The sequence below is a fragment of the Pteropus vampyrus genome, unplaced genomic scaffold (assembly GCF_000151845.1).
Source record: "Pteropus vampyrus isolate Shadow unplaced genomic scaffold, Pvam_2.0 Scaffold195, whole genome shotgun sequence".
In the NCBI taxonomy this organism is placed as follows: domain Eukaryota; kingdom Metazoa; phylum Chordata; class Mammalia; order Chiroptera; family Pteropodidae; genus Pteropus; species Pteropus vampyrus.
Window position 1 is genome coordinate 896,417 of NW_011888976.1, and position 7,395 is coordinate 903,811.

Below are 7,395 nucleotides of genomic sequence, written 5' to 3' on the forward strand. Positions count from 1 at the left end.
CCAAGTCCTTATTCTTACCCACAACCTCCCTCCTCCCAGAGATCCAAAGGAAGCAGGTGCCCTAAGCTAGCAGGACAGAAAAATCAGACTCAGCCTCATATCCCCCTACCTCAGAGAATACCATTCATTCCTGGAGATTAGCCTGAGGCATTTCAGAGGTCCAATCTTATGGTATTTCTTGCTTTGCAGAAACTACAGGACATGCTAATCAAAAAAACCAAACAAACAAACAAAAAAACCAATAGTGTTGTAAAGAATCTGTCGGGCATTTTGTTTTATCTATTGACATGGACTCTAAGAGAGCTCAAAACTCAAATCAAGGTTTAGGGAAATAAGGTTGGTTACCATTACATAAAGGGTTAAGATGGACCAATATCTTAACACAATAAGAACGATACTTAAATATATCCAGTTTCTCTAGAATCATTCTGGACTGAAACATTTATCATTCATTTAAAAAAAAAAAAAAAAACCTCAAATTAAAAAAAAAAACAACACATTTTCTAACCAACCCCTAACACACATGACAACTCAGGTTTGTGGTTTTCTTACTGAAACCTCTGTGGCCTGCCCTGCTCTTCATTCACATTCAATCTACTCCCATGACTCCCATTAGACTGTGAGCATTCTGAGGTCCACAGCCCGGGTCAGTGACCAAGCCCCAATCCCTCCTATCCCCCTAGCTGCTACCACAGCTCCTGGCACAGTTCCTGTAAAGGCTCCACAAGTATTTGTTGAACAAAGCACCTATATGTTACTACTCTGAGCTATTGGTGACCCTCTATCAGTCCCTCTGTATCACAGAGATACTATTCTCTTTCCAAGTCTTTCTCAATCCTTCTATGTCAGGGAGAAAGGCTCAGTGTGGTGCTAAATTACTCTGAACACCTCTCTATCTCTGGCTAATTTTCCTTTTTAAGGAACAGGGTAGGCCTCCCACTGAGAACAGACAACAGCCTAGCTGGAATTTAATAACATTTATGGTTACCTTCAATTTACCTAGTGACAGGCTTTTCTGTTATGATAGTGACAGTCTCCTCTTTGAATACATTTGTTTTAAAAGTGAATCAACTGCAGCGGGGAAACGTTAAGCAAAAATGAAATAGAGACAGCCATAGGACATGATAAAAATAAAAACAGTGGCTCCTTTACAAATGACTAAAAGTTTGGGAAACACAGATCTAGTCCAGTTCTCCCGTTTTACAGATGAGGAAACAGGCTGAGAGAGGGCCTCTTTCCGAGGCACCAGTGATGGTAGAAGCCGGCTCAGAACTAAGATCCAGTGTCTGGGTCTTGCCATCTGCCTGGAACCCACAATCTTGCCAAATCCAGCTTGTTCTGGGACTTTCCCAGGACCAGAAACTGGTCTCCGGAATCAGAGCGGTTAACACCTGCTGATCTTATTGATAACGCCTAATTGATGGTCAGCTTTAATAGCTGATGAAACAAAAGCTATTGTGCAAGTGTTTAAATTTTTGCCCTGTCACATGGAAATAGCAACCAGGCTGACTAATTTCCCGTTGTTAAAACATGAGTCTGCATTAGTCACTCACTCAAGTAAAACCCTCACAAATTCTACCTTTGGGAAAGGTGTTCTCAGTCCCCACAAGAGCAACCTAAAAATGGCACTCCCCTAAAAGGCTGCAGTATTTCAAATCTAGCCCAATCAAGGAAAAAGCAGGCAGCTTGTCTTCAAGAGGCAACTGAGGGAGACAGGTAGTTACATAAGTCACAGACAGATCCCTTCGGCCTGGCACTGCTAAGACTAGTGTATCCCTGAAAAGAACTGAGAATGATGCTCCCCACCCCCACCTCCCACATCCCTTCTGGTCTTAAGAGCCACAGATTTTGCTGTTGCCGCTCTCTTCTGGTCACTCCAGCCCAGCAACCTTGCATGCTATTTGTACAGGGTGATCCTAGGAGTCCCGTTTCCATGCACTACTGTAAAAATATTGTCACTAGCTCCAGGACATGGGGTTGGACAGTGCTGGGTTTAAGACTACACCCAGGGCAGCAAAAATCCTGGCAGATTAGGTATAGGCAGCCCCACCATGATGATCCCAGATGTCAAAGGGCCAGGACATAGCAGAGAGAGAAAGCAGTGCCCAGAGCCAAGGCAGGGACAAGCCAAGTTTGAGAACTGTGTGTGTGGAGGGGGTGGTAAGAGCAGCTGGCATACTCTTCTTTGTTCCAGACTGAAAGTGCACAAGGCAGTCATTACAGCCTCACCTCCAGCATGGCTGCTTCCTCTACAGCCTCTTTGATTAAGCCCTAAAAAAGGTTTGGAGCTTCCTAGTAATAATGTTGATGCTAACACCACAATAGCAGTGGCTATCATTTACTGAGCACTTCCTATGACCAGGCATGCCGCTAAAGGCTTTAGATGCACATTCTCTTTATACCTCAGAACTCAGGAAGGCAGGGAATTTTATTACATTTTGCATATGGAAGACAGGCTCCTAGAGGTGAAATAGCTGGCTGAGGTCAGCCAGCTCTCAAGACATAGTCACGACAGACCTACAAGCAAGCACATCACCTGGATGGTGTTATAGCCACCATTTCCATGAGAGCAATACCAGGAAAGAAAGAAATGGGAATGAAGAACAGTCTAAGAGACAAAAAGCAAGGGTTAAAGAAAAAATAAGAAGGGCAAAGGAGATAGTCTTAAAAAGTAGATCCATTAGCCAAACAGGACAAAAGGGAAAGTGAGGGAAGACATCAAGAATAGTTAGCACTTGTTTTCTATCCTTAAAGGAAGCTTGGCCAGATGACCAGGAAATGCTGCTGGCCCATAGTTCCTACCCAATAGCTACTCAAAATCAACTTCTAAAAACAGCTCATTAGGTATGAAACATCTTTGGCCAATTTCTGGGTATATTCCCACCCACCTCTTCCCTTCCAAGATAATTAAGTCACTTCTTCCTCCAGCCTGGGAGTGGGGGGCATCATAGGTCCAGGAGGAGGGGAAGTGAAGAAGAAAGGTGACAACCAGCATTCATGGGGCACTCACTGTCTGCCAATGACTGGCCCAATGCTTTATAGGGATTGTATCACTTAATCTTCAACAACAAGAGTGGGGTACTATTATAGGCTGGGACACTGAACCTCAGCAAGGCCAAGCAATTTGCCCCAAGTCTCCCAGTTAGTAAGTAATAGGGTCTGACTGACCCATACTCTTAAGTGCACTTGGGTAGTGGCTCAGTCTGTATCCAGAAGTAGTTTCCATTCCATCTCCTTTGCCTCAAACAAGGCCAAGAGAAGGTGATTCCATGGGACTGGTATCCTAAAGGCTGAAGAAATAACATCTCCAAAAAACCAATACCATGAAGACCTGAGGGCTGCATGTAATTTTCAGACTTCTAAAAGTTCCCAGGCAGGCAAGGGTGAACCAAGCTTCCCAACTACATTATGTTAAAGGCACATTTGAGACACAGTTAAATTGCTAATGGAGCTGAGCGACTAAAACGTACATGACTTTCTTCCTGGGCTAACCATGAGGCAAGGTCACAATAGTTACCAAACATAATAACTAGTATTAAGAGACACTGGCGATCCCAATAAAAATTGGTCCTGAAAACTTTTAAAAGACAGAGAGTGGTTGGAACACTCCCACCCTGTGGCTGACCAGAACATATTTCTAGACCAAGGGAGACTTGCAAACTATAATGAGCTTCAACTAAGATCTCCAATTTTAATGTTGGCCACAGCTCAGCAATAACTAAAGGATGAATCTTGTTACAACCAGAAGTATGACCAAAACAATTTCACAAAACATTTCCAGTCCACAGTTTCTTTTTTTTTTTTCCCTGAGAAAATATATCTCTCTCTTTTCCAGTCTGATCAAAAGGCAGCAAAATTCCCTAAAAGTAGAAAGAGATCGATTAAGAGTCTTCACAGGCGATGTGTTTTGAAGTTGTATTTCTTTATGTTCTTAAAATTTTTTTACAAAGGACTCCAAATATAACGTTTTAATGTCCAAAAAAAAAAAAAGTTATTAGAAGTAAATTTCAGAGACATGATAAGCTGATGGTTTACCTTTGGGGATTAAAATCTCAGGCAAGGGTTTGAGTCAGAGTCTGCCATATATGGCTGATCTGGGTATGCCTGTTTCCTTGTCTGTATAATGCAGATTACAACAATAACTATATCTCTGGGGTTTCATTTGGCTATTATTGAAAAGCATTTATCAGAATGCCTGGTACTAGTAGGTGCTCAATATATATTCGTTATTATTAATTAAACTATTACTGTGACTGTAGTAAGTCTCAGTGGCTTCCTTTTATATTCATTTTCTGAGCCTCAAAGACAACTTGGAAAAGGCCTCATTATCTAACAGCTGACGCAAATCACAGATGTTCAGAGAATGACTATAAAGTGCTGAGTTCTTTAAGTTCATCATCACTGTCCCAAAAACTAAATGTTTTACTGGGCCCCCAGACCCAGGTGTTCACTACACTTAATGACCATTTCACAATAGGCTGCAAAGGACCACTATTTTGTATTTTCTGAAAGCAAATATATTGTAAACAAATCAATGTACCAGATTTATTATTCTGTTTACTTAGCACTATAATAAATAATTTATTAAATAAATAACTATTAAATGCCAAGCTAAGAGCCACAGAGACAAACAAGAGTTACAGTGCTCGCCACTGGAGCAGTCATGATCCAGTGGGAGAGCGAGACTGGCAAGTTAGGAGAGCAATACAGCTCAGTAAGCTATGGAATGGCACCAGCAAGGCAAGGGTGTGTGTGGCGGGGAGACTGTGGGTGTTCAAGAGAGGGCCTCATCCCCTTCAACCTCAAGTATAACTCCCCATGGATGTCAAACAAGAGTGCCAAGTAAAAAAAAAAGGACAGGCAAGGCAATTATGGTAAGAGATACATGCCCTGCAGAAAGTGTAACATGACACCTGGATCATTTCCTGTAAAGGACTCCCCAACTAGAGAGAGGCATTCCCCAGGGGCTAGCTAGCTGCCTCCTTTACTGGAGATAAGGAATGCAACAAGCCACTGCCCAAGTGCCTGCCAGCCAAGATCCACCAAGGCTCCTCCTTCTCAGAACACTTTCTGGGTTCTGCCCCTGGATGGCCAGAAGCTCACTGAGGAATCCCCTGTCCCACCAGGAGCACGTCCCTGACCTTCCAACCTTCGCCTCTTCTGAAGGGGAAACTTATAAATAGAACCCAGAACTCTACTTAATTAAGGGAACCCCCAAGTCAGGAAGGCCTTCGGGGATCTGAGCCCAAAGGCCTCAGCACCTGAGGTTCCCTAGGGGGCAAAGTCTGCCCCCCTCAACCTCTGACCTGCTTTACCCCACCAAGGGAACAATTACTTTATTCTTGAGCATGAAACACCAGGCCCAGTTGAGCTCCTAACAGCCTATAGAACACGAAATAATTCTCGTTTTCCCTGGTATATCTCATAAATCACTTCAGTGAAATACAAGGAAATCAAGGTGATTCACACAAGCAGTGCAGAACCAGCATGAAAAGAACATGATTTGAGGGGCGGGGGCGGGGGGGCAGGGGAGATGGAGGAATCTGATTTTAACCATGGAGAATTCTTTCATAGCCTAGCCTCCATGGGAGGCCTGCCTCTGCCTGAGTCACAAGCAGCATGTGGCTGAGAGTAACACCATTCCTGTTTGTCAGAAGGAAAGCTGACTGCTGCTACCCTTTTTTAATCTAAAAATCTGAATTTATGGGCAGCAGCAAATTTACATAGTCTCTGCCACAAATCCCCACCCATTTCCCTATAGCTCAAAAGCCAAAATTCCACACTGTGTTCCAAATAATTCCAACCTCTTTGGTTGCCTTTATATCTGAACGGAAATTCCAGAAAAGTTGTCTGGCGTGGCAGAAGCTGACCAGCCTTATGAAAATACCCAGAAAGGTGACCCATTTAGTCAAAAGAGCTTTCAGATCTCCATGAGAAAAGGAATTCATGCCAGCATAAAGGGCCTTCAGAGAGAGAGAACAGGAGTGTTGTGTTAACGCCCAAACCTTTCAACAAGCCAGCCCTGCGATTTCTGGGGAGCTGAGCACTGAGTGGGCCGGCCAGCCAGACCAGCTTTCTCTCAGGAGGACTGCTGCAGGAGAAGCCCTGGGGGCCATAAGTTCAGCTCTGGAGCATGCAGCTCAGTGCTGTGGTGCGCAGTAAGGGGCCTGCCCACAAGGCTCCTAGAAGATGAGCAGGGAGTCGGCTCGCTAGCTTGGATTAGAAGCAGGCAGCTGCCTAGTGCCAAGGCTGCCAGACTGACAAAGGCTGAGTGAGTGCCAGCCAGGAAAGAAAGGTTCTGCTCACCTGCAAACACCACCCAACACACCCTCCACAAGTTAATTTTAAAAAGTAACAGAAGGAAAAGGTGGGGTGAGGGCATTTCTGACGGAGCACAGCTGTGCCAATGGCAACTATCACCAAGGGTCTCCCAGCATACCTGGGTCTCAACAAACCCCTCCACGTCTCCCAAGTGGTGTGCTCTGTGAACCACACAGGACTGCAACCAGGAGACACTCCAGGGGCACCTCCTCCTCACCTCTGGCTTCTAGGCCTCATAAAGAAAGCCCTGTCCGACCCCCCAGAGCTGCCCTCAGCTGGCCCCTACTGTCCAGACCTGCAGTGAAATCACTGCCTCTGGGAACCAAACAAAGGCAGGGAAAGAACTAGAGAGATGTCCCTAGAACTGGAGAGAAGGACACAACTGAGGCTCTAAGGTGCTGGGAAAGGTAAGGCAACTGGGCCAAAAAGTTTTGTTTTGGTCTACGGCCATGCCACCCTGAATGCGCCCAATCTCGGCTGACCTCGGAAGCTAAGCAGGGTCAGGCCTGGTTAGTACTTGGATGGGAGACCACCTTGGAATACCAAGTGCTGTAGGCGTTAAAAACAAATAAATAAGTAAATAAAAAGTTTTGTTTTGTAGAAAATTTCAGTTTCACTAATTCAAATTGGTAAAATTTCAAACAGAATAAAATGAACAAAACTAAAGCAGTAGAAGTCTCTCACTACAACATATTTATTTTACAAATGTGGAATCCAACTTCGACATAAAAAAATGCAGCATGATGCAGGCAAGCATAATGCCTGGCATGTGAAATGAGGCCGATCTGATGAGCCTCAGTATTCTCATCTGTAAAAGGAAATAGATATAAAGCCACTCACTTTGCAGGGTTCATAACGAGGATTAAAAGTAATAAAGGTAAAGCACTCAGGACAATGCTTAGCAGCCAGCAGGCATGGGAAAAGGCTAGATATTGTGTTAGAGGGTAGGTGTGTACACCTAGACATTGCTCCAGTCACTGAGGCTCAGATCTGCCTCACTTCCCATGCCGGGCATGATGCCTGCCTGCATCAAGCTGTATTTTTTTTATGTCATAGTTGGATTCCACATTTGTA

General features: G+C 44.3%; 1 protein-coding gene and 1 pseudogene across 1 annotated transcript in view; one reads left to right on the top strand and one right to left on the bottom strand.

The window, feature by feature from the left end:
- FLNB (filamin B) overlaps positions 1 to 7,395 on the bottom strand; it is a 133,107-nt gene that overhangs the window by 117,691 nt on the left and 8,021 nt on the right. The gene's annotated exons all lie outside the window — the stretch shown is intronic.
- LOC111746616 lies at positions 6,761 to 6,879 on the top strand (annotated as a pseudogene).